The sequence below is a fragment of the Melanerpes formicivorus genome, unplaced genomic scaffold (genome assembly GCF_026170545.1).
Source record: "Melanerpes formicivorus ecotype bairdi unplaced genomic scaffold, bMelFor1.0.p_v2 SCAF_56, whole genome shotgun sequence".
NCBI lineage: Eukaryota > Metazoa > Chordata > Aves > Piciformes > Picidae > Melanerpes > Melanerpes formicivorus.
In genome coordinates, this window is record NW_027142408.1 from 4,638,235 (window position 1) to 4,665,998 (window position 27,764).

General features: G+C 42.2%; 1 protein-coding gene across 1 annotated transcript in view; it reads left to right on the plus strand.

Moving 5' to 3' along the window:
- Positions 1–379: 379 nt before the first annotated feature.
- EMC2 (ER membrane protein complex subunit 2) overlaps positions 380–27,764 on the plus strand; it is an 89,950-nt gene continuing 62,565 nt past the window's right edge. Inside the window, exon 1 of the mRNA XM_068161291.1 lies at positions 380–480. The gene's annotated coding sequence lies outside the window, so the exon portion shown is untranslated. The remainder of the gene's footprint in view (positions 481–27,764) is intronic.

A 27,764-nucleotide genomic window follows, 5' to 3' on the forward strand; every position in this document is an offset into this window, starting at 1 on the left:
GTTCTAAAGTATGTTCTCAAGTTTTCAGCCAAACATAGGTTTTTGTAGAACAGGTAAATGGAAAACTTTTCCCCTCCCCTCTGCAAAGTTAATGAAGAACAGAGGAAGCAAGGAGGTAATTACTGCATAAGGAAGGGGGGTTTATGTGTACATTCCACTTGTGGGGAAAGTCATCCCTTTCTCATAGGGGACAAATACAGGGTATGTGTCAAAGGCATAAGAGTTGATTTTCTTTCACATGTAGATATCCCTGCTGGCCAACATCTTCTAAAAGGATATATCTTGTGTTATTGGGTTAAAATTATAATTGCAAGGAAAACCATATGACTTGTGGGTTTGAGCCTTTTCTCAGTCTGCTGATTTGCTTTATTTATAGAATGCAGTATGTATCAAAGGAATGGAGTGGGGAACCTTTTCTGCAGAAGTAGTCTCTTTCCACCTCGTGGTACAATTTTGATTTTTGTTCATCAAAGTATCAAGGTAGGAGAAAGTATAATTTGATTTGAAAATAGCAAATTCATCTTTGGTGTTACCACCTTGTCTAATGCTGTGCTTTCAAGAGCAATTTGAAAGGCCTGTTAAAAGGCAGAACTAGATCTGAAAATTACAAAATACTTCAAGTGAACTTAGTTGGATTTCATAGGAATAAATGAATTTGGCTCTGTGAGTATAACATAGTGCACTTTAAATATACAGAACAAGGCAAAGGAAATTGTAAGTAAAGCTTTTAATCCCAGAGCACTGGAATCGGTGAGGAATGGCATAATTTAATCTCAAATCTTTGTTATTGGTGATGATGGATGAGCATGAAAGAAACCAGCTTTGCTTTCCAATCTCAAGTTGCTCACAGGTGAGAGATTTGGAAAAATACAGTTGGAGTTCTAGTATACTTGAGCTGGAGAACAGAGAAGCAAATTAAGCTTTTCAAAGTAAGCATGTTCTAAACTTAGTTTTTGAAACAGCATTATACATTCAAGGGTACAATAAATCATAGGTTAAGTAACTTGACATTGTTACTCCTTTGATTTGTTAAAAAAAAATACATATATAAAAAGGGAAATAAAATGGGGGGGGAGGGAGGAGGGATGGAATTTTCCCAGTGGGAAAGATTTTAAAATGTTACATCCTTGGGAAGTATTTGGAGAAACTTAATAGGTTTTTATGAAAAAGTTCCAATATAATCAATGTGCAATGTGAAGAAATAATTTGTAATTTCGCAGTATTGTTTGTTAATGACTCTGCTGCATTGTTAACTGCCTTGTTAATCAGTGTCCAGGCTGCCCCTAGTAACATGGAGGGTGAGGTGTCAGAGTTGGCAGCCCCATCCATATGTGTACTCTCACCCCATTCTGTTATGGGGCAGGACCAGGGCTGGCAAGCGTAGTGCTGGCTGCTACACAGAAGCAAGTAGCTTGGGAAAGGGTGGTGGTGAATTCTTGCAAACAGTGCTAGATGCCCCTGTTGTAGGAGCCCTCTGCGGCATCTGGTGTGGATTTAAGGGCAATCTGGAGACTTCATATGATTGTGCTGTATGAATACAGGTAGGCTATTTCACTTTTGTGTGGCTTTATCATACCTGTCTTCAGAAGCTCTTAATCATGGTGAGTCACCATGGCAAATCCTACAAGAAAGCTGTGTTCAGATTAGTCTAACACATGCCTTGTGCATCAGTGTCAAGCAGAGGGATTTTTATTTTAGTTCTGTTTTTCAGAAACGAAGGAACTGTTATAGGCTGCAGGGTACCAGTTTGTAATGTTCTTGGGCAAGACAGAGTAACCAACAGCCTGCAGTCCATCTGGGTACCTGGGTTTATTCCAGAACCAACAAGATTAGAGCTTTTACCCTATACTAGATTATTTTGTACACACTTGTTCCCAGACTTGTGTTCTGTAGGTCTCGAGTTCTTTGCCTAGCAGAGAGGTCACTGCTAGTCTGGAAACTCTGGCATCAAAGCTGTGTTGGATTGTAGTGTGCTCCTGCTCACTGGCTTTGGGTGTTGTAGACCAAGGTCCCTGAGCACCCCCTGGCAGTTGCTTGCACACATACCATGAGATCTCCAGGACTTTCCTCCAGCTAGGATTTTCACTACCTTTTTTCCAGGCCCCTTTTTTCTGTCCAAAGCCATGTTGTCTTTTCAGGGAACCCTTCTCTGAGGCCCCTGGCCTACCATTTTCTCAAGTAGTCTATGTGGAGAAACACAATGCATGTTCAGCCTCCTAATTGGGGGTTATGTCTCTGTTAATTGGAGGAGTTGGGATGTGCAACTCCTAAGTCCTATTTCAATCAAAAGTTGTAGCCAGACTGTACTGGTTGACAGTAGGGAACAGCATTCTTCTTGAGAGTTCAAACATTCACACAGGTACAGACCCAGTTATCAGCTGCCTGCTAGTGTTTAAACTCTTTTTCCCCTACAATGGTAATGTGTCAAAGATGCCTGAAAATGCAAAAAGAAACCACCACTGGTCTCGGGCTTTGTCCATGGGAAGTGGACTGAGTCACCATGCTAACTACAAGAAAAACATTCCAGTCTTACAGTGCTCCTTGTACTCATCTCAAATTAACTTCTCCAGGAGGGATAACATTTTAGGCGCATTTGTTGAGGAGGAAAATTGAAGCAGGGAGTTGATAAAGACTTAGTCAGAGCTAGCACAATAGATTGGTGGCAGAACCAAGGAAAGAGGAAGAGAGCTGACCTCAGTCTGGTCTCTTGCAGTACTTAATTGTTGTAGGGGCCTCCAGTTGGTAATGAGTCTAAGACAGTGGAAAGCAGAATTTCTCACGGTGGTGGGGGTTGTGGTGAAGATGTTCATTTCTCTTCTTTTGTTCAAGAGCTGTCTTTGAAGGCATTGTTCTCCCACAGCTGCAGTAGCCTACATTCATTGTGATAATTGTGGGACAATATGTAGAGTGGATGATTGATACATGAGATAAAGTTGTGTAAGAATATTACTAGAAGATCATATGGAGATAATAAATTATGTAAAGCTAGCTCAAAGAAATAAGCTAAGGACAATTTTTGTGGGGTGCAATGTGGAAGATGGTATAGCAGATCCAAATAGGGATAAAAGTTGGTAAGAGGAACAACAACTAAGACATGTCGCATAACAGGACATAAGCTGAAGTATTACAAATAGGTAAGGCAGAAAAAAACACAGCAGGTAGCTCATGAACAGAAAAGGAAACATTCTTTATGCTCATGAAGAGCTCCGTACTCCTCATACACCTGTCATCTTTTTCCATATCAGAAGGAGGTTTACATTTTGATTTGGTAGGAAATCCAGGCAGGCTCTGGGTATTTGGGAAGCTGGAACCAAGAGACACTACAGACCTTGCAGAGCAATCTAGGTACTTCCAAAGAGGCAGGAAGGTGCACGAGTGGAGAGACTGCTGCCTCACAAAATGTGGGATGAACTCGGTGCCTTTGAAGCAGAACATATGCAGGTAGGAGGTAGTCTCCAACACTCGTGCAGCATATAGACAGTAGTGAGCAGGGAGAGTTTCTTCTGGGTTTTTCATTTGTTGGGGTGTTTCGGTTTTCTTGAGACACCCTGTATAAATTTCTTACCATCTCTGGGCTAAGGTTTTTGAGACCCAAGTATTCCACATTTTTCAGCTCTTCTGTTCTTGTTATTAATCAATTGTACTGCATGTCCTGGACAGTTTGAACTCTCAGTGAATTTAAAGAGCATTTTGAAAGATTTTATAAGAAGGTTGAAGTAGATAACAGAAGGGAAGAAGCCTGCAGTGAGGGGAAATTGTTATTACTAAAGTAGTATCTGAAGATATTGAGTAACTTGCTATTAACATCCATCTACTGAATCCACCACTTACGGGTTTTAGCAGACACTATAATAAACATGCCTGCTTTAGGGGCGAACAGTGGAAGGAATGTTACAGGCACTCCTGTCAAATGATCACATTCCCTCTGTGGTCCTGGGCTTCTCTCAGAACCCTTTGACAATAGAGAGATTAGCTACTGATTAAGATACTGTGATTGCCTCTCCCTCTACAAACTGGCTCTGAATGCCCATTTGAAATACAGCCTCAGCAAGGAAAGAGGAGGGAAAGCTGACTTACCTTCTCACTCTTGTACACACAATACAATGTTGAGCTGCACAATCTGTATTAATATTTTTAGTCCACAGAATGTGATGTCTTAGATGTCAATTATCATTCCTTCCATGCCCAACAAGACTGGTGTTTTTAAATGTTCAGGATTGTGTCCTTATAGACTGGTCTCCTGTGACATGATACAACCTCAGGGAGTTTGATCCAAATCTGCCTGGGGCATTGGAAAGATCAGTTGATTTCAGTGGATATTAGAGGGTCAGAAACAGCTACAGGATTTGGACCAGAGAATCAGCATAGCAGGTAATACTAGTGCCTGCAGCAGTACAGTATTTTCCCCACTACACTAAATCACCTCAAGATATTCCAAGAGTTCCAGCTTTCCTCTCCCAGAATACCAAAACCATTTCAGTTGCCTGTGCTCATCTTCTGCAGTGTTGCTATTCCAGGAATCTCATGAGCTGCATGCAGGCACACAATGTTATGGAACTATGATATAAGTTGTTTGAAGCAGGCATTTCTGATGTTATATGTTAAGTTTCATCCCACAGGGAAAATATATCTCTGGGGAGTGTTGTTTTGGTTGGTTGTTTTTTGCAAGCTGAGCTATTAGGCCCTGAAAAATGGCAGTGCTGATGTAATCTGAAATAGCATTTCCTGAAAGGCCATGTTAGAGCAGTATTCCAGGAGTCTAATAAGCCCCATTGTGAGAGTCATTTGTCATTTTATCCCTACAGGCAAATTTGTAAATGTTAGTGAAGGCAATTTGTCAAACCCTGCTTCAAATTCTGTTTACAAAATACTAGTACTTGGTAGATATTACTAGTGGTTCTTTTCAGATTATTTTTGGTAAAAATAGCTTTGAATAGGACAGATGGGGAAGAAAGTGTCTAAAGGGAAATAGGTTTTATACCTGCTTAATTATGAAGAAGTAATTTTCAGCATAGTTTCAAGCCAAGCCTATACAGTTTTAGTCAGAAAGTCGGGATGGTCTGTGGGTAAAAACTCCCTGTTCCAGTAGCCAATACTTGGGAAACATGCAGTTATTTTAAACAGGATTGGTTTAAAAGAGGATGCTAGTGTATTGGTGACTTAAAGTATCAGTCGTGCATCCTCCTGTTTTTTCTTCTCTAAAGGCAAATGATACCTTGCAGTTCCAAAATGTCTTGGTCAGTATATATTTCAATTAGTTATACTTGTAGATGGAAATTAATCTTCCAGTCTAGGGAATCCACCTACTTAACTCTGATATAGTTTAATAAATTTGACAAGTGTTTGCAGCACTAGGAAAAAGGCTGGTGTAAGAAGTCTGCCTTTACAGTAGCAAATGATTTGTGGTCATTGCTTTTTAACGTGTTCTTTAAAGGATGATGGTACTTCATGCTTGCAATTGAAAATCATATTCCTATTAACTGTGGAATTAGCATTTTTACAGGGGGTTGGGTAAGAACTTTTCTTTTAAATTAGAGGAATTTATGGGGGGTTGTGTGTTTTTCATCAAGCTACTAGTTATTTTCTGACAGTGTGAAGAGTTTAGCTAGTTGAATTCACAGTAAACTTGTAGATTTATAGGGTCTGATTTAAAGTAGTTCTTACCAAGTGGTAATTTGCACAGTTTGGTAGCCAGTCTCTCCAATTCATAAAACATACAGAAACAAAGAAAGGGAGTGCTTGTTTTCCTGAACTTTATCCAGCAAACTCTTCCCCAAAGAAGGATCAAATCCTCTTTGAAAATTTATTCAGCATAAATGAATTAAATTGAAAACTGATTGGCTCACAGTTGGGGGAATTTCTCTGGAATGACTTGTAATACTTGCTAGGGATTAACCCCAAATCCCTGGCCCTGTTTCCCTTTGCACTGCCTCTTCTAGTGGCATCATTTGTTCACAGTAAGAAAATTCAGAGCCCTTCGTTTGGAGGTTGCTGAAAGACTTCACCTGTTGTTTACAATGCAGATATGTTTAATATTAGACTCGATTCAGCAGTAAGAACTTTCTGAAAATCAGTGAATCAATATTTATAAAGTTGAGTGTATAAATTACACAAAAGCATGATTATTTTACTCTGAGCAGTAGAGGAGTTGTCATGATTCAGTGGTAATTCCATTAACTTGATGTCAAAGCTACGCCTGTGTCTTTTCTGTCAAAGACAAAAGCCCTTGTGAAAGTCCTTGCTCATTATCAAGAAATAATAGGATAATACTATGCAGTTAAGTGTGAAGAGTTTTATTCTTACATCAACATGTTGATGATAAGCATAGCATTAGCTTGTTGACATACTGAAGTCTTCAGGATAGTCATTATAGGTCAAACATTTGTAGAAGTTTTACAGAAGTCTCCATTTTAAGTCCAGATCATAGCCAAAAGGTGGCAGCATTCTATGCAATATTAATTTGAAAAACAGTATAAAAATGCATGTATTTATTGACACTTTGCTTCCAATATGAGATCAAACTGGATATCTATATCCTGAAAATAATGATGGTTTAAGAAAAGGACTTACTTGGAATGAAATTCAAAATGAAGTTTCTTTCTTAGACCTGAAAGATGCCAATAAAGAATCCATTAGGTAAAGGTTAAATTTTAGGTGTGTGGTGTTTCCACATGCTATCTACATTGTCTTTAAAAAGAACTTCGGGGGCTCTGTGTTTTTACAGAATGCTGAAGAGCGTCAGAACTTCTCTAAGTCTTGGCAAACTTCACTTTACCTTCAAAAAGAGGAAAAATTAATCTCTGCATGCTTTTAATGTGAGCCAAACCTGCTGCATTAAAAGCAATTTGTTTTATACACCCCAGAGATGTAATAGTTTTCTTAAAGTGAGTATGAGCTTTTTTGTGCTGAGACAACAGTAAGTTGAAGAATTGTTGAAATATTGCTTTTTGTGCCTGCCAAGTTGCTTAGCTATACATCAGTGGTTTGTCTTGGAACACTTTGCGATAAATGTTCAAATACTAGTGGGAGAGAATGCTTGCAAGTGCAGTTATGATCAATTAAATGTTTCCATGTAGTTATGTTAGATGTAAATATGAAGTTACTGCAGTGACAGAATAAGATTAAGTCAAATAGATATTTTGTTCATGTGGAATATTTTTTTTAGATCTCTTCTTTTAACAGCCTTTTAGAAATATTTAGGAATCAAAGACCTGTTTTGCTGTGGATTTGTTTCATCCTTTTTGATATTTAAAAGTTTTGATAAATGCTGTGTGTGGGAGAGAAGAAAACTTGATTCAGAGGGCAGGGCCTCGGAAATTAAACTGAAATGGTACTGGGCTTTAATATGCTTTCATATTTGTTTCCAGTAGAGTATCATTCATGCCTATCTAGCTTTTGTAATGTCAAGCAAAACATGGTGGAGTTGCCAAGGGAACTGGAGTTATTAGGCCTTCAGATTCATCTCTGACTTGTCTCTATTTTCCCACTTTGTTTTGGAATAGCTCACTCGCTACATCTCTAAGGGCTGTTCCTTCAATAAAGGGCAAGAAGACAGATTTTTTTGTTAAAGGATCCTTTTGGCGTGCTCACATTTGACAAGAAAGTGCCATGAAATCTATTTCTTTCTTTAATCATATGAGGCACAGCGTTGTATCAGGAAACATCGTGAGGGTAAGCAGCACGAAGAGATCAGGCAAATATAATTGGATACTACAGATGTGATTAAGAGACTACTGGGAGACCACAATGGATGATGTTAGTTTTTCATTAATAACTCGCCACTTTTTACCAAAAAGAAAACTCCTAGGAAGTACAAGTGTGTAAATGCTGACTTTGCTAATCGTCTGTTTCCTGCTGGGCTCCAGTGTATGTGATCTGTCTGCCTCCAGAGTCTGTTCCCAAAGAGTGTTTTAGAAAAGCTTACTTGTATAGAAAGGCCTAAAAATTTCCTAAAATAATTCTGGGAACAAATCCAGAGGATGGTGAAAACTCTGGGACCTATTCTTCTATATGTATATGAAAAAGAACCATTGCTTGGAGCAGTGTGTTCCCAAGACATTTAATACATCCCTGGAGGAGGGGGGGAGATTTCTTCTCAGTCTGTGCATCACGTTCTAAAGAGTTTGGTCAGGAAGCCCAGCATAGCTACAACAATAATATATTTCCATGACATTTCAAATGCTGTGAGCACATCTAAATCCAACAGCAATGGCACATACCTGAAATGAAGTGTAACTGTCATAGCCATCATTGTTTAGGTTAAAGATAATTTATGAATGTGCAACTACATGAGAGAGCAAAGGATGCTCACAGTTTTTTTTCTGCAATTAAACTTGGGGGGTTTATGCATTCAGCTGTTGATCTTAACCATAAACTTCTTTGTGATCACATGTAAGTAGAGCTTTAGCTTGAACTTTTGTCTACTAAGAGAAGGATGCACTCCCTGAAGAAAACAGAACAAGTAGGGGAAGGATTTGGAAGGTTTTGGCAATTGCGTGGGAGGTGGTTTGCATCAGCTGGGTGTATGTGCGCTCTATACCATGTATTTGCTGCTGTGCATGGCCTGTGCACTTGTTTCTTGGGGCTGCTATCTGCTCTTTGGAGAGGTTGTGGTTTCCTCTCAAGCTTTTCCTGCCAACACCCTCTGTTTTGTCTGGATGCCAAATGCAGCAGTAGGTGGAACGGGAGGGGCTGTACACACATGCAGTCACTCGGAAGTGCATGTGCTGCATCACGTGTTGCTGGTTGGGTGAAACTGCACTCCTGAGGCACAGGGCTGGGAGCAGGCATCTAGAGAGGCTACCCAAAGTGGAATGGTAGAAAGCTGCATCTTTCAGATTTAATTGTCTCTGTAATTTTGGAAGCTCTCTGTCTCTGCTTGTCACACATGCTTAGAGGTGGCACATTTCTAACTGTCTGGCCAATGTATATCTTGGCATAGGGTAACCTTTTTTCAAAGCAGCATTAATACTTGCTTTCTCAGTAATTGTGGGAATGTGATTGTGAACTTAAGGTAAGTAGCAAAATAGCTTTTGCATGCTTCAAGTACAGCTTAGATGCCGTTTATGCACAGAAATGTAGGAGAGTAATCCTGCATCAGGTTTCATCTTGCCCACCCTTTCTGAGCCTTAGGTGCTGTAATCTCTTTAGATATTGTCAAAGTTGTTGGCACTATCTCCATCATGGTTTTAAGCAGTGAAAGGAAACCAAATGACTGAATTCCAGCAAGGCCTTGGAAACTGAACTTGAGACGTAGTGGTCAACTCTGAAACCCAGTTTAATGTGCCACAGAATCCTGAGTTTGACACTTCAAATTTAACTTCTCTCAAAACAGAGACATTTTTAGACATGCTTTTTCTAATGGCACCAGTGACCGAGAAGGATAAAAAATTTGCCTCAGGCACATTTGTGTTTGTCTTAATTTAGTCAGATGTCCTATCACCCAGTAACTCCCTCCCCTGAGAAGGGAGAAAGGAAATCCACGGGTTGAAATGGAAACAGATTTAATAAAGTACTAATAAAAAAATCCCTAATGTTCATATAAAGTACACAAAGTTACAGTCAGCCCACTTAGTGGTCATGAGCCATGCGCTCCCAGTGGCTAATGCTGGCTGCCAACTGAGAGCACCACAGCTCCATCAAAAGCTTGATGGCCACAATGAACAGGAGAGCAGGACTTGGGCACAGGAGGAGGGCAACACCCTCCAGGGATGTTGGCTGTTGAGGACGAGAGACTGTTGCCAGCAAACCTTCCAAGTTTTAGTGAGCATGGTATTTATGGTATGAAACACTTCTTAGGTAAGCTGCCCTGGCTTGCACTTCTGATTCTAGCACCTGGATAAGTCAAAACTGTTAAAGACCTTGATAGTTGTGGAGACCTGCACACCATAGCTGGCCGTGAATGAAAACGACGTGGCTTACCAGCTTTGGCACTGAATCAGATGCTGCAGTCTTCTCAAAAATTCAGCTTTCCTGGCTAGAAAATTGGTTCTATCCCAGTGAAACCAGGACACTATTAAAGCAACCTTCACTGTAGCTTTGTTTAATTTTTTTCAGTAGCATAAAAGGTGGAATGACTGCTCAGCTGCCCCCATTCACTAGTCCTTCTGGTCTTCTGTGCCTTTTGGACATCAAAATAAGTTTTTGCCTCAAACAACTAATTCTTAGTAGCTTTTGTTTAGAATTGTTGGTGACATAGAATGGTAAAATTTAGGTAAATAAATAGTAGGTTGATTAATTTCATTCACTGAAGTGCTGAGAATGCAGGTAAAAATTGTTTTAACCATTACAGAGTCACTAAAGATAAAGGCAGCATGCAGGGTACCTGTCTAAAATGTCAGCTTTCAATTCACTGTACAAGTGAAATAAACTCATTTTCCACTTTGTTTTAATCTAGATTTCATTTTGAGTTGTATTGTTTCAGGGAGGCATCATTAATCTTTCTTGTTATCCTGCTATCATCCTTGTGTCCCCTGTGGCTTGGGACTGCAGTTCAATTCTTTTGAAAGTTCCTGGTGTCGGTACATCTGTGCAGAATTGTGATTGGAAACAGGAAAAAATCTGTGCTGTCCCTAAGAGAAATGTGGGCAAAACCAAACACTTCTCTGGTGTTTTAAACTGCAAGTCTCACAAAACAGTTTGCCAAACATACATGGCAAAGCTGGGAACTTTGGTGAATTTTCATTGACGGCACTGAAATAAAAAATACGTGTTCCTCTAGGCAGCATGGATAGGAAGATTTGTTGCAATGTGCTCTAAGTCTACATATCCCTAAACTTTCCTTTACACAGGTAGTTAAGCATTGTTGCCACAAGTCTGGCATGGTTCACAAGCAGGATTCCTTCTGTCGTCCACTCATCAGTTGCTAGCCCTTAGGGAGTGCTGCCAGGAGGGAAGGAAATTACTTGTCTGTACAAAAGCATCTTGGCCCTGGTGCTTCGCCCACACAGGCAGCCATGGGAGAAGAGTGCTGGTACAGGGGTGTGAAGTGGCTTGGGGTACAGCTCTGTCCTCTTCTCAATGACAGGTCTGTGTTTTCACACATTTTTCTGTCAAGCTTTGAAACCAAACCGAACTTGAAGTTGAGAGGTCACTCAACCCAAAAGGATGTGGCTCCAGGAGCTTCTGAAGACTCCTAAAAGCTACGGGCAAAATCTTGGCCGTGTTGCAATCAGCCCGCAAGTTTGAAGGTAGGAGGTTACCACTGACTTGAGCAGGATTAGACTTTTGCCTTGTGGGCTTGTACTTGGCATGTAATTAAAAGTTTCCTGTCCTTTTTAAAGGTGCTGGAAACATACAGTGCCCATCAGCTTCTCTAGGACCTTGACTGGCTGTTCACATTCAAAAACTGAACTGTTTTATTTGCTAACTTAGCATTTAACAGCAAATCGAGGGTTTTTAACTTGATGTTTCATAGTTTCATAATTTCATTCAGGGTTGGAAGGGACCACAAGGATCATCTAGTTCCAACCCCCCTGCCACGGGCAGGGACACCCCACACTAGATCAGGCTGGCCAGAGCCTCATCCAGCCTGCTCTTAAACACCTCCAGGGACAGGGCCTCGACCACCTCCCTGGACAACCCATTCCAGGGTTTCACCACTCTCATGGTGAAGAACCTCCTCCTCACATCTAGCCTGAATCTCCCACCTCCAGCTTCATTCCATTCCCCCTAGTCCTGTCACTACCTGAGATCTTGAGAAGTCCTTCCCCAGCCTTCCTGTAGGCCCCCTTCAGATACTGGAAGGCCACAATTAGGTCACCTCGGAGCCTTCTCTTCTGCAGACTGAACAGCCCCAACTCCTTCAGTCTGTCCTCATAGGAGAGGTGCTCCAGCCCTCTGATCATCCTTGTGGCCCTTCTCTGGACACGCTCCAGCACCTCCAGATCCCTCTTGTAATAGGGTCTCCAGAACTGGACACAGTACTCCAGGTGGGGTCTCACCAGGGCTGAGTAGAGGGGGAGGATCACCTCCCTCGACCTGCTGGCCACTCTTCTCCTGATGCAGCCCAGGCTCTGGTTAGCTTTACCGGCTGCAAGTGCACATTGAGAGCTCATGTTGAGCTTCTCGTCCACCAGCACCCCCAAGTCTCTCTCCTCAGGGCTACTTTCCAGCCAGTCCCTGCCCAGCCTGGATTTGTGCCTGGGATTGCCTCGACCCAGATGCAGGACCCTGCACTTGCTCTTATTGAACTTCATGAGGTTGGCTTGTGCCCACCTCTCCAGCCTGTCAAGGTCCCTCTGGATGGCCTCCCTTCCCTCCAGCGTGTCTGCTGCACCACACAGCTTGGTGTCATCAGCAAACTTGCTGAGGGTGCACTCAATGCCACTGTCCATGTCACTGACAAAGATGTTGAACAAGACAGGTCCCAGGACTGATCCCTGAGGGACTCCACTTGTCACTGGCCTCCACTGGGACATGGAGCCATTGACAGCCACTCTTTGGGTGCGGCCATCAAGCCAGTTCCTTATCCATCTAGTGGTCCACCCATCACACCCATGTGTCACCAGTTTGGAGACCAGGATGTGGTGCGGGACAGTGTCGAAGGCTTTGCTCAGGTCCAGGTAAATGACATCAGTTGCTCGCCCCTCAGCTATTAATTTTGTCACCTGCTCATAGAAGGCCACCAGGTTGGTCAGGCAGGATTTGCCCTTGGCAAAGCCATGCTGACTGTTCCAAATCACCTCTTCACTATTCTTTTGAGCGAGTAGTGCCTCCAGGAGGATCTGCTCCATGATCTTTCCGGGCACAGAGGTGAGTCTGACTGGCCTGTAGTTCCCTGGTTCCTCCTTCTTACCCTTTTTGAAGATGGGAGCAATGTTTCCCCTTTTCCAGTCTGTGGGGACTGCCCCAGACTGCCATGACTTTTGAAATATAATAGAGAGGGGTTTAGCAACCTCATCTGACAGTTCTCTCAGCACCCGTGGGTGTATCCTGTCGGGTCCCATGGACTTGAACACTTTCAGGTTCTTCAGATGATCACGAACCTGATCTGCACTTACAATGGGCAGTTCTTCCTCCCCGTCCCTGGCTTTGACTTCCATAACATCAGGAGTGTGGCTAGAGGCCCTTGCAGTGAAGACTGAGGTAAAGAAGTTACTGAGTACCTCAGCCTTTTCCTCATCACTTGTGACCATGTCACCATTTTCCTTTCTGAGGGGGCCCACACCTTCCCTAGTTGTCTTCTTCCCATTAATATACCTGTAGAAGTTCTTAGTGTTCCCTTTAATCTCCCTGGCTAGATTCAATTCAAACTCTGCTTTGGCTTTCCTAACCAGGACTCTTGCTGCTCAGGCAGCTTCCTTATATTCCCCCTGTTCTACCTGTCCTTCTCTCCACTTCCTGTAGAGGTTCCTTTTAAGTAATAGTGTGTCCAGTAGCTCCTTGCCCATCCAGTTTCAACTAGTCCATTAATGTATGGAAAGCAGTAGTACCTGTTGTACCTGTAGGCATCACTAAGGTGAGCACAGAATCCCCACAGCATTGTGCAGCCATCTGACAATGTCCTAAAAATGCTAAAGCTCTCTCTTGCTTTCAGCGAGTAGTCAGCTGGGATTTCCTTTTGTGTATGCCATACTGTTGCCTGCTTTTTCTTGCCTTTTTTGTTAATGACAAGCTGAATATAACCCCAAAATGCAGTGAAAAGAGAAACTAATGTATGAATATGACACTTAAGAGTGTTTTGCCTGTTTGTTTGTTTTTTAAGTATTATTTGCTTTAGTATAACTTGTCTGTATTATGGCTCTGTGAGGGTACTTACCAGTGAATGTTCCTGAGTCTTTTAGCAGTGAACTACATGATCACACTTCAAGCTTTTGTGATCCCAGAATCTTAACACCACCTCCCAGCCATGAGCTGACCATTCATTACTGACCCAGTAATGAATGTTGTATTTATATGACCGTATCTCACCACCCTATGTCCATGTGTGCTCTTGGGCTCAGAGACTTCTGTAGTTAGGTCTGTGAAATAACAAAATACAACTCCAAATGGTAAATGAGGAATTTCTGCAAAGATATTTAACAGTAAAGATGTTGAGGAGAAACTGGTCTGAACTGGGTTCTTCAAAAGGAAATTGTTGTGCTCAATACTGACAGAGAGACTGGGTGAAGGGTATTTGCTGGTTTTGTAAATGCAGATAGCTGTGCAAGTAAAGTTTTTAACTGTTAAGGTGCATTGTTTTCAATAAAGCTATCCATATGTGCTTTGAGGAGATTGTTTTTCCTCAGAGTGATTAATGACAGGACATATACCCAGGCTCTCAGGTTGACTTTGAGGATGAGTCTTCCAGATACAAATGTTAAATAAAAGCATTTAATTCCCTTGTACTTGTTTGAAATGATGATAAACAGCCTTTCAGGAAAAATAGTTTGGTCTAATATTTCCATTCTGATACAGTGACTTTTTTTTTCCTCTCTACAGAAGACTTACTGGAAATTTTAGTTTAGAAACCATTTCATGCCTTTATAAACTTTTCTTTATATGCATGCACATATATTTACTCACATGGAACCATCTTTATATATAGGTTACTCATACTTGGTTATTCACTGTAAAAATGTTTTGACTACAGGGTAGTTTATTAACATATATTCACAGATACTTTGTCAAGTGACCTTTGAAAGCTTTCAGGTCTGTCTGGTGTAGGCCACGATGTCTGGGGCATAGACAGTCTGCAGGATGATCACAACCAAGAATTTCAGGGCTACTGCACTATGGAACACACAGGTCGCATCCATGATGTTTGAGTTCCATGTGATGGCCCTACAAGTTATTATGGGTAGGCTATACTTTGGGCTGCTAGAAAGGGGACTTCATTATATGATTTCTCAGGTACGTGTTGCTCTGGTGTTATTTGCAGCAGTGTTCGAGGACTTGCTCCAAGCAGGCCCCAAAGAGAATGCAGGCTAGGGTATGCTGTCTTTTGGGAACCGTTTATAGTGAATATTCCCCAGAGCTGCCAAGGTCCTTTGATTTGCAGGGGGTTAGCTGATTTTTTTTCCAAAAGAAGGCTGGAGAATAAGGTAGCAGATGAGCACTACCTGGGAGTTTGTTGAGGAGCCAAGCGCAGTGTGGATGTCCATCACTGTCCCCCTGTGACGTATTTCTTCTGCTGGAAGATGTGATGGGGGGCACTGGGGCACTGCGTGATATGAAGCAGAGCAACTAGCTGCCAGGGCACTCTTCTGCAGCAGTTGGTACTTCAGCTGCAAGTTGCCAAGCTTCACCAGGTTTGGAAGTTGCCACCTTAGCTGTTTTCATGGCCTTGATTATGATATTGGTAAGGAAATTACTGCATGACTTAAAGGCAGCACAAGAAAGTTTAACATTTTCATTAGCTTAATTTAATTTTTTATAGAACCTCTTAGCTTACAATCATAACTTTGGGTAATTCTCACACTTTTTCCACTTTTGTGATTTGTAGTATCGTGCTGAATTGCCTTCGTCATTGATGCAAACCAAAACTCAGTTCCTTTTTCTCACCATTGTTGAATGAAACTATTGTTTCAGATCATAAAAACAAGATCCATTTGGTATTTGGATACTTCTGGATACTAAAACATTTTTTTGTCATCGCTTCTTAGCCACAGGACTAAGCATCATAGCAAGGCCTGAGTCATAAAGGACTACAAGTAGTGTCTGGATACACATGCACTTTGGAAGCACACAAGTCATCTTTCCTCCCCTTTACACCACAAGCCTGTATCAACATTGTAGTGCAGATCAGGAGTCACTTTTGGCACAAAACTCCTGATTGTCCCTGATGACTGTGGTTGGCTCCTCATTGTGGGGTAGTTTTGGAGTATATGGGCTAGATTCCTTTGGATTGGAGTATAGACTCCCAGAGCACACCGAATGCACTCCAGCCATAACAGGGCATTTAGGCTATGTAGCTAATCTAGAGTTAGTTCTGAAGTCTGTAAAAAACCAAGATAAAGTAAAATAAAAACCCTTACAACGTGTGTACTGTGGATGTCAGGTCTTCCACACCAAGTATTCTGCCCACAGCACACAATGCAGATGTTAGGTGCTTTGGAAGAAGAGAGTATCTTGGAGCTGTGAGAACAGTAGAGCCAGTTGTGCACGTTTCTTTATCTCTCTGGAAGTTGTTTTGGCTTCCTCAGCTCCTTACAGAGCAAGGAGGTATGGGCACAGTATCAACTTGTGTTTGATAGCTAATTAACCACAACAAGCAGTGAACTTTGTCTTACAGACTTGCAATGTATGTTGCTCTTCACAATTAATTAAAATCAGCAGCTTTTTCTGTGCAGGCTGATGATGAGGAATGCAGAGAGGTTTTCAGATGTATATCAGTTTGTTCTTACATTAATTCTTCATTTGTTTAGAAGAGTTACTCTAGAATTGCACTGTTTCAAACAGTGAGATAATTAAGGCTGTGGCTTGCTGTCCCCATTTTACTTACATGCCCCCAAATACTTTGGAGGTTATTCCAGTAAGTGCACTCCATTCCATTTACTTGACTTGTGATGGCTTTATCAGACAAATGTGTGGATGATATTTATTTGACTGTCCATCATGTGGTCTCTGACTGTATGGTAAAGCATCATTTTTTTCCCCAAAGAGAAAAATTGAATGAAAAAAACCCAACACCTCCCTGTGTTGTAATGCTACAGTTGAGAGTTTAAACACACAAAAAGTCAGAATATTCTGAGTTATGACTCTCTAGAGCTTATAGCTCGGCCATGTTGTACATGTGGTGTAGATTAAAGCAATGATTTCCTCTCCCTTCTGTACTCCTTTCTCTTCTCTGTCTTTTCCTCTTTTTCTTCCAGCTTTTTCACGCTGTCTGTGCTAGAGCTCCTCTGTGGGGTGGGTGATCCTGTAGAGGCCCTGGCTGACAGGTGTGGGAACAGATCCAACTGGGATGCTCCCAGCTGCAGAGTGTGACAAGGAAAAGAGGGAGCTCAGGAACCACTTCTGGGAAACCCAGCAGCTCCCTGCATGGCACTTGGGCCAGTGCTGTCTCTGTCTCATACTCATCTTACACTGGCTGCTGTGTGCTGTCCATACTGCAGCATTTCCTAATAGCACTTTTCTTTGTCTAAGTATGAGCACTGGTGGATCTCTTCCTTGCTGTACTCTGGTCATGTTCACCTGTGAGGTGGTAGCTTAATGAATGCATTCATAGATATCCTATGGGTATCACATGTTCTGTGAACCAGATAAGAAGACAGTGTGATGATGTTCCTCAATAGCCAGATGTAGCCTAGGCTGACTGGCAGTGGAGAATGGTGGCTTCCCAGCACTCGTGTTGATAAGAATGATCTGAAAAGAAACGTTGAGTTCCCACAATACTTGTCTTTTGCTTGGGCTTTACCTTCCTCTCTCTCCTGGTTGGTTTGTGGTGTGTGTGTGTGTGTGTAGATTAGTTGGTTGGGGCTTTTTGTGTGGTTGGTTGGGTTTGGGTTTTATATTTTATATTCTGTGTTTCTGCATAACCTGAATAAAGCATTATGTACTCTTCTATGTGGTTACAGTTTCTTTGCTGTTCTTGGCAGTAACTTGCAGTGTTTTCTGACTTGGCATAGTAAAACTCCCTAAAGCTACCCAATGATACAAATTTTCTGGAAGCTGGTAAGTGTAAATTGCTCTGAAGCGAATGCTCATTTGTTTACACTCCTCTAGTCTGTAATGGAGGGGCTTGTCTCTCCAGCTGCCTTCTTTTTTCTAAGTGCATATCCTTATACCAGCCTCTGGTTTTCCAAAGAAAAAATAAAAAATAGAAGTAAAAGAGTTTGAGAATGTCTGTTGTTATTGGTAGCTAGAAGTTCCTGCTTTTTAAGTTCTATAAATATTGGGATCACTAAAATGTTATTCTAAATCCTTGTGAAATAATAGTTTTGATTTTGTTACTGCTTGTTAAGCACTTACTGTAGTAAAAATAAACACCTCTTCATTTCAAGTTGTATAAGCAGGATATTATTTCCAGACTCCTTGGGGCAGAGATTGTACTTGTCCCTGTACCTACAAATTATTTATTGCAAGAGCAGCCCTACCTCCGTACTGCTTCAACATTAAGTGATGATCTTCATATGGAAAATACTGAATCTGAACACATGGAATTTTGTAAGTATCAGCGACCTATTGTACAACCATGGCAGCACTTTTCTTTCTCAACTGCTCACCCGTGCCTCCTTGGTTCTTCTACAGCTGTTTGTTTAATCGTTTAAACCAAGCACCAAGCAGAAGAGTAAGATTCTAAAGTTAATGGCTGGAAAATAATTTTCTGGTCTTCTGTGAGGTGGCTAAGAAGTGTGGAGCGTGGCACATACATGCATTACTGGTTTAAGGAGGAATTCTCTCCTGGGTCTAAATCCTCTCACTGTTTCTTGGGTTAGTCTCTGTTAAACAGCCATTGTCACCCACCTTCTCTTGGGAACAGCGTTTCCAGTGTCATGGGACTGCTATACTTGTGACAATCTCAGGCTGCGCCAGGGGAGGTTTAGGCTGGAGGAGTTCTACACAGAGAAAGTGATTGCCCATTGGAATGGGCTGCCCGGGGAGATGGTGGAGTCACCATCACTGGAGGTGTTCAGGAGGAGACTTGATGGGGTGCTTGGTTGCATGGTTTAATTGATTAGGTGATGTTGGATGATAGGTTGGACACAATGATCTTGAAGGTCTCTTCCAACCTGGTTTATTCTATCGTGCAGCTGCCTCTCTCTGCCAGTCACATGTACAGAGGCCAGTGCCATGGTCAGCTCTGAAGCTGGTACCTCTTTCTGATGGGTGCAGGGTATTGAGTTCCATTTTACCTCCTTTGTAAAGATGCCTCTACCCAGACACCTAACAACAGTTCATCCAGGCATTAACTCTGGAATGTGCCTCATCTCCCTGCCCTGCTGTGACAGTGTTAATGACAGACTAGGTACTAGTTAGCAACACCAGTCATAGTATCATAGTATCATTCAGGGTTGGATGGGACCACAAGGATCATCTAGTTCCAACCTCCCTGCCATGGGCAGGGACACCCCACACTAGATCAGGCTGGCCAGAGCCTCATCCAGCCTGGGCTTAAACACCTCCAGGGACGTGTCCTCGACCACCTCCCTGGACAACCCATTCCAGGGTTTCACCACTCTCATGGTGAAGAACCTCCTCCTCACATCTAGCCTGAATCTCCCCACCTCCAGCTTCATTCCATTCCCCCTAGTCCTATCACTACCTGAGATCCTGAGAAGTCCCTCCCCAGCCTTCCTGTAGGCCCCCTTCAGATACTGGAAGGCCACAATTAGGTCACCTCGGAGCCTTCTCTTCTGCAGACTGAACAGCCCCAACTCCTTCAGTCTGTCCTCATAGGAGAGGTGCTCCAGCCCTCTGATCATCCTTGTGGCCCTTCTCTGGACACGCTCCAGCACCTCCAGATCCCTCTTGTAATAGGGTCTCCAGAACTGGACACAGTACTCCAGGTGGGGTCTCACCAGGGCTGAGTAGAGGGGGAGGATCACCTCCCTTGACCTGCTGGCCACACTTCTCCTGATGCAGCCCAGGATCTGATTGGCTTTGCGGGCTGCAAGTGCACATTGAGAGCTCATGTTGAGCTTCTTGTCCACCAGCACCCCCAAGTCTCTCTCCTCAGGGCTGCTTTCCAGCCAGTCACTGGCCAGCCTGGATTTGTGCCTGGGATTGCCTCGACCCAGATGCAGGACCCTGCACTTGCTCTTGTTGAACCTCATGAGGTTGGCTTGTGCCCACCTCTCCAGCCTGTCCAGGTCCCTCTGGATGGCCTCCCTTCCCTCCAGCGTGTCTGCTGCACCACACAGCTTGGTGTCATCAGCAAACTTGCTGAGGGTGCACTCAATGCCCTTGTCCATGGCACCCACAAATATGTTGAACAAGACAGGTCCCAGGACTGATCCCTGAGGGACTCCACTTGTCACTGGCCTCCACTGGGACATGGAGCCATTGACAGCCACTCTTTGGGTGCGGCCATCAAGCCAGTTCCTTATCCATCTAGTGGTCCACCCATCACACCCATGTGTCACCAGTTTGGAGACCAGGATGTGGTGCGGGACAGTGTGGAAGGCTTTGCTCAGGTCCAGTCAAACAGTAACTCTGAAAACAGCAAACTGCCTGTAATTTAGCTGTCTCTATACAGTGACGTACACCTGCTAGGATGCCTGGCATGACAGCATGTGCAGGGAGAACCTTATGTGTCCTTGTTGACCCCTCAGACAGTATCTTTGGAGCCTTCCTAACAAGCTTTGCCTATTTCTACAGATTGATAGCTTTAGGCCTTGCCAAATTCTTGCTTGGTACATGGGGTTGAAATTGGAGCAAAATTGAAGAAGTCCAAGCAATAAAAGCAAATGCAAAGGAGTTGGATTGGATATGTGGCTTTGCTCAGTGTTGGCAGTTCAGTTTCTGTTCTACAGAAAGCTTCAATAATGGATAAATACTGTATTTTTAGAAAATCAGAATGATTGCTAGCACAAAAGAAAGTGTATTCCAAGAGGTAAGGGGAATTATACTACCTTTTCTTCCTCTGTCTGAAGAAATGAACCAAATTGATCCAGGCCTGGTTTTGATAAAAAAAGAGGAGAAAATCAGGGCAATCACAAAATGGGAGAAAGTAACAGACATTATTGGAAAATAGTGGATGAAGCTGCAGTCAGTGCCAACTTTATACTGTAATTGGATGTCCTAGGTTATTTGGTTTGGTTTTAATGAAATGCTATATATAGATCTCTAAAAGTGCCTTTTGTCCCTGCTTAAATATTTACAGATTCTCTTTGGAAGCTGTTACCAACTTAAATTAAAAGATCCCATGTTTTTATCTTGTGTGTTTGCATAACCCCTATGAATTTGCATTTAATAAGACCTTCTACCCAGAGAACTACAAACTGTTTAACTTCATCACATCTGCAGCTTTTTTCGGGGTTACATGTCTGAGTAGATTTATTTAACTCAAATAAAGAATTATGGAAACAATTACATTTCTTCCATATTCTTGTGTCACTGGCAGGTTTCGTGCTCAACTTCACAGCACGGTTTTCTTTGCATACAGCTGAAATGAGGCGTTCCCCAGGAACAGAAAAGTTGCCCTTTTTTTGTTTCCACCACACACATAAGACATCTGCCTTCAAGAGTTGGGAAAATTTCCCTGTAAATAAATGTCAGAGAAAGAAATATTTAAAAAAGCTTCTAAGTCCCAGTAGGTGCCTATTGCAAGAGCATACAGCAGTTTAACTCGAGGTGATACTGATTTCCATTCTTGTCATTCTCTGCACTTAGTCTGCCTTTGATCATTTGTTTAAATGCAGCCACATCTTCACAAAAAAGCTGCTGCAGTTGCACACAGCCTGCCTGACATTACAAGTTACAGTCTGGCTTTCTACTTGCTTATAAACATACAAAGAGCAACACATCTCAACCTGCAGAAGGCTGTCAGAGGTGCATTTTATAAAGGACTCCCCAGTGACTCATTCTTTGTGGCCCGTTAGGTAGATGTGAGGCTCTTCTGTCCCACAGCGAGATCTGTCTGGTGAGCCAGGTTATTTTCAAAAGCCATAAAAAGGACTACTTGATAGAGCGCTGTCTTCTTCCTGCTCCTGATGAAAGGCTGTTCAACACAGCAATGTTTGCTGTACTTTGCCCATTCCACTTTTTAATAACTTGTGAGATAATATTCTTTATACTCTCCTGATGAAGTCCTCTCTTGTGTACATCTAGTTACTACAGTCTCCTTTGTGGATTACTTTTGTCCTCCACAACTTTTCTCAATGATTGAGTGCTTCTCACTGTCACGACACAAGAAGAATTTACATTCCTCTAATCTGCCTGTGAGGAACTAGTCCTTCATAGGCTCTGTAGGATCTAGCCAGAACCTGTTACACTTTTTAGAGCTTCACTTTTGTACCCAGCTCAGACTAGGGAAAGGAGAAAGCTTCTTCCCTCTGCTCCCATGTAACAGCCAAAGGAAGATTTGAAATTCATACTTGAATCTTCTGATAAGGAAGTAAGTGCTCAATTTGTTCTTAGGTATAAAATGCATTTTGCTATTAACCTGAGGATTCTGAAGGTGAGCACAAGCAGAAAATGAGAGTGAGATTTGTACCTGAGGCACTGCTTACTTCAGATCCTCCTGTACATCTCAGACCAGGATGTAGACTACAAGGCCACAGGTAATTTTGCATCATCTGTCCAGGTAGACAGCTCTTCTCTCTGCAGTGGTGCTGCACACCAGAGTCCAAAGGAAAGACTAAAAACCACAATATGGCTAAATTCTCATTTCTTGTACATTTTTTTCTTGTGGTTTATCCTACACCATTGGTGGGAACTAGGAGATGATCAGAAATTCCTGGACTAATTCATTGCTTTCTTTATCAGTTACTGTTCATAAATCAGCATTTATTATTAAGCTGCTTAATGAGGGGAAAAAAGAAAAAAAAAAGAGCTCTGTAAAACTGCTCAATCAGTAGCTTGATAGATGTCAAAACCCAGCTACAAAACAGAGGAATTCTTACACCTATTACAGCTTTTTGCTAATTGCTGCTGTTCTATCTGCCAGTCTGTGGAAAAAAAACTGCACTGCCCATCATCCAAGTACATCTTGATGTAGCTGTCTCAGCTCCAATGAAGTGAGAAAGGCAGAAAAAGAAATCTAGGTTTGACTTGGGCAGGCTGTCAACATGTGTCGTAATGGACTATCATTCCTTTGGGTTGTGAAGGTGAACATTTTCAGAGTCACTCTGCTCTTGGAGATGGGATTTGCAGCAACAAGGTGTGGAACTGCAGAAATGGATTCCTGTCCACACCTCCATTGTATATAGCCTGGCAGACTTGGACATCCATGGGGATGTTAAGTCTAGTACCTGTCTCCAGCTATCCTCTTCCTGCAGAGCTAGACTATAAGATGTTGGCTATTTTTGGTTATAAACTTACATTTATGAGGAGGCTATAGAATAATGCAATTCAGAGCTGGGGATTTCAAGACCATCACTGGAGCCACCACAGGTGGTAAGACTCCAAACCCATCCAATCTACTTATTCATTGTCTTCAACAGCACTGATCTACAACTAATATGAGTGTCCATCTCGGCCTTATGAGCTGCATGAAAATTTAAGACAGCCAAAATACAGGAGCAGTTGTCTCTGATGGTTCCCACTGGCTTGAAAACTAACTGATCATCCTAAAATAAATTTAGGTCTGCTCAGTGCTCTGGGACAGTAGAAGGTTACTGTTATGTTTTGGAAGCTGGAGAAACTCTCAGGGTTTGGCCCATTCACCCCTGGTGTTGAACCTAGAAGACACATGCTCCAGCACTGGGAAACCACTGAAGGACTGTGGGGTCAGGTCATTCCCCTCCCCTCTTTCCACCTGGAAATGTGCAGAGACACATCACACTTCAGGTTCTTAAGTGAGAGCTTTGCTCCAGAGACAAACCTCTCTGAACTGAAACACACTTGTTCCCCCCTGTAAGAAATTAACATTTTTTCCTAATGAAGCTTGTTCTAACCCACTGTGTAATCCTCTGTCTGTGCTAAGGGGGAAGACAGTCTGCTCTGGGTAGAGTGGAGGAAAAGGGCCTGTGTAGCTAAAACTACCAGTCGTCTCAGCTCTGGAGACCCTTGCTCAAAACTAAAGTTAGGATACTGACCCTTGTGTATCCTTGCATGAGAAGGAGTTTACCATTGAGAGACAAAGTGGAGGAGCTGTCATAGTGGGTGGGAAGTGCCAGGACCACCCCTTCAACCAGAGCAACACAAGGGTGACACACAATCAGAGCGTCAGGGCTTCTCTGAGCTCTCAACAGCAAGCAAGGTTAGGTTAAAGAAGCTTTATATCCTGGTTTCAGCCTAGAAGATGATCCTACTATGTTTTCTCAGAGTTCCTACTCAGAGCCAGCAGGTCTGGGTGTCCCTAAAATGCCTCCTGCCAGCCATGGAGTGTGGGTGGAGTGGTACCTCAGGCTCCTGTCTGCTCCTGCAGCTAAGAGCTGTCATACTGCTTTGGCAGTATGGATTGAGGTTTCGCAACCAAACCTTCTCCTCCTTCTCCTTCTCCCTCTCCTTCTTCTCCTTCTCCCTCTCCTTCTCCCTCTCCTTCTCCTTCTCCTTCTCCTTCTCCTTCTCCTTCTCCTTCTCCTTCTCCTTCTCCTTCTCCTTCTCCTTCTCCTTCTCCTTCTCCTTCTCCTTCTCCTTCTCCTTCTCCTTCTCCTTCTCCTTCTCCTTCTCCTTCTCCCTTTTTTCCCTTTTCCTTTTTACTTTCCTTTGTGGGAGGATATCTTCCTCCAGGCATTCAAAGTAAAAGTGATGATTACAATGAGAGAAATCGCAAAAGGTTTTCCATATTAAGGGGTGGTGGTGACATCCCCATATATCATGGGTAACCCTTATACAGACAGTCTTAAAGAGGCTTACATGTCATACAGAGGTAGGACCATTCCCATTGTATTTATCTTTCACTCCACGGCTTATGGAAACCAAATTTCTGTCACCAACAATTATTAATCATTCATTGACCCTGCTGAGACATCTAACAAAGCATCATGTAGTGAGTTTGAACACAAGAGAAGAGAGAGAATGTTATTCAAATGTTCAAAAGTAAGGGGAAGAAGAATCTGATGTAACATCTGTGTACCACATGTTCCTAAATTACAGTGGGCCTGTGAACATTTCTTATCTCTATGTCACGTAGATATAATAGTTCATCAGTTCATGAAAAACAACATTATTATGCACCCTGCTTACAAGGAGGTGTGACCAGCTCTAAGCTGCTCTCCACTGAATGCAAGCTTGTTCAGCATCTACTGATCTCTTGGTCTCTGTATGCAAAACTTTATGGCAAGACTGAGGGAAGCACCTCTCAACCACACCTTAAGATGCTGGGCCTGAATGTGATAACCTTTGACTTTCCAGGGAAGCTCAGGAAATGTTGGAATGTGAGGATATGCTGAGAGATATGATATCTTGCTGAAAAGACAGCCTTCCCATGAGCAGTGCATTACAGAACAGGGAATTTTTCAGCTGAAATGGAAAAAAATGAACAAATTAAGTGTTACACAGCATGTTTTACACAATTCTTACGCACCACTGAACTACAGGTGTTAATGTAAATACCTGTGAGTCTGTCTGCTGAACTGACACAAGGTAGAGGTGTGCAAAGGAACACACAGACACCCAGCTTTGCTCTTGCCTTTTATTTCTAGTGACATTTATCCATCTCTGCATAGAATCTATGTGCATCACTAAACCTCAGGTCTTGGGCTGACTCTGTGTGGCTATTAGAAAAATCCAAGTCTTGTCTCTTGTAAAAGTTTATTCCAAGAAGTAGAGGGAAGCAACTCTTTAGGTGCAGAGCTAGGAGCAGAAGAGTGAGGGAGAGAGACAAACCTGATGAAGGGAAATTGTGCTTTGTATTACCTCCCATTCTTGAAGTAATGCTGTTCCCCACTAAAATGATGAGAAGAGATAGAGCTTATAAACATGCAAGGGTTTGCCTCACATCCTCACATAGATGTGGTTAATACAAAAAGAATAAAAGAAAAGGAGAAAGAAAAGAAAAAGAGATAAACAGAAAGAGAGAGAGAGAAAAAGAGAAAGAGGAGAAAGAGAAAGAGAAAAAGAAAGAGAAGGAGAAAGAGAAAGAGGAAAAAAAAAAAAAAAGAAAAGAAGAAGAAAAATAAAAAGAGAAAAATTAAAAGAAAAGAGGAAAAACAAGCCATGGATTCCAATCTGCAAGAAGTAAGAGCAAAATATTCAGGAAACACACTTGCAATAAACAAATTGGAGCATACAAGCATGCCAGGAATTAATTTTGTGCTAAGCACCCTGGCAACGTTTATAATCCTCACAGCCTAAAATATTTAGGCTTAACTTTAGTTGTAATCTACAACATTAAAATCTTGTTCAAGAAAAACACAGCTTAGAAACAGTTTCCAGCATGAGACATTTCCATAATTTCTCTTTTCTTCTGCAGATGATTGTTCTGTTGTAGGGGATGGTGTAAAGATGTAAGGGATTGCAAACTCAATTGGAAGTGTTTCAGATTGTTAGCCCAAAGACGAGCACACAGACACCGGCCTCCTCTGCTTAAGCCTTCATTTAACAACCTGCTTCAGCACAAGGTTATAGATTAATTTAAGCAGAACTTCTATAAAATTTGACAGGAAATTTTGTTGCAGTTATCAAATCCTAGCAAGGGATTGATTTCTATGTAATCAGATTACTTTGCTAAACAAAAGCCTCATATTTCTCTTCTGAACTCTTCAGACAGTGACTGAATCTTACAAAGGGCCTTTAAACATGACACAGAGCAAGCAGCGCTCCTTCAGCAGGGAGGATGACTTTCCCTGTCTGACTTCTCCAATGGAGGTCTGCACCTGCCAGGAAATTTAACTGAGTTCTGCATGCCACACACCATCAAAGGAAGCACAACCCATGGGTCTGTGCAGGGGCCACCAGCCGATGGGCTCGCTCCCCTAAACTGGATGAAAATAAGAGTCAGAGGTTGGAACTGACAACTGGAAGATGCCTTTAACTGCAGCCACTGGGGTTTAGCTAGTCCTTCTTTCTGGTGATGCCTCCCATGTGTGGCTGTCTGCTTCCTCTCTCTGAGAGCAGGCTGCACGGGTCACCAAAGGAGTTGAGCTTCCTCATCTGTTTGGCCTGTGCAGGCACATGCTGAGAGTGGGAGAAGGGTTTTTCTGAGATGAGGTGTACACATGCAGACAATTCTATTCTTGTATCTAGGTCCACTAAAATGACAGTGGTGAGTGGTGGTAACTGTAGAAGATAAAAATTAGAACCCAACTTAATTAAAACGACAATGGTGAGAGAGGAACTGATTTTGTATGAGAAGGTTATTATCAAGGTACTGTCACAGGGTGATTTTACCTTGTGAAAATGCTTTTCATATCAGCTCTATTTTTGTCTAGTTGTCTTTCAGATCAAGAAGATACTGCAGCTTGCAGTGCACTGATGGTTACATTTACGGATCTGAGATCAAGGAAATAAATGTAGGTAGAATGATTAAAAAGCTAGAAAGGGAATGAGTAAAGACCTGATGTGAGCCTTCACCTTGAAGGCACAGGCACGTGTGTCAGAGAAAGCAGGCATGCGAGAAGCTTCCTTGAACCCCTGGCTGTTCAGCACATGAATCCCTGGAAAGATTTCTGAAGGAGACTACTTCCTTCTGTTACATCTTTGTTCCAGTCTTCAACTGTATAGCAGAAAGACATATCGAGGGAAGAAAGGTGTATGTGACTACAATGTGCAGGCAAAACTCTGCATAGCTGATGCCTAAAAAAGATTCTGGATGTTGAGGTCTGCTAAATCAGATGGGGTGTATTGCAATATGGTTTGTCATTTGATTTGTTCAGGAAGAGAGCATATATTAAATAGGAAGAGTACATATATAGGAAAAGAATGATTTTATTAGTTAAGAAAGCAATACAAATATTCAATGCCCTAGTATTCCTTTAATCTGCTTATCCAGCACTAGTATAAAACAGCTTCCTGCTTCAACCAGACTTCTAAACACATGATAGCCCCAGTAAATTAATGAGGCCCTTCTGCCCACTTTGTAAAGGTGAAGTTACCTGACAAAGACTTAACAGTAATGATAAGTGACAAAGGTGGAAAATGAAATTCAAAATTTCAAGTTTTAAATGACTGCAGTCATTAATGGAAATGATACCATAAACTGATCTTTGAATCTTAAAACAATAATGAACTCCAAACAAATGTATAGCACTTCCTCTGTGGAAGGACTGGGTCCATTGAATAAATAACATACCCAC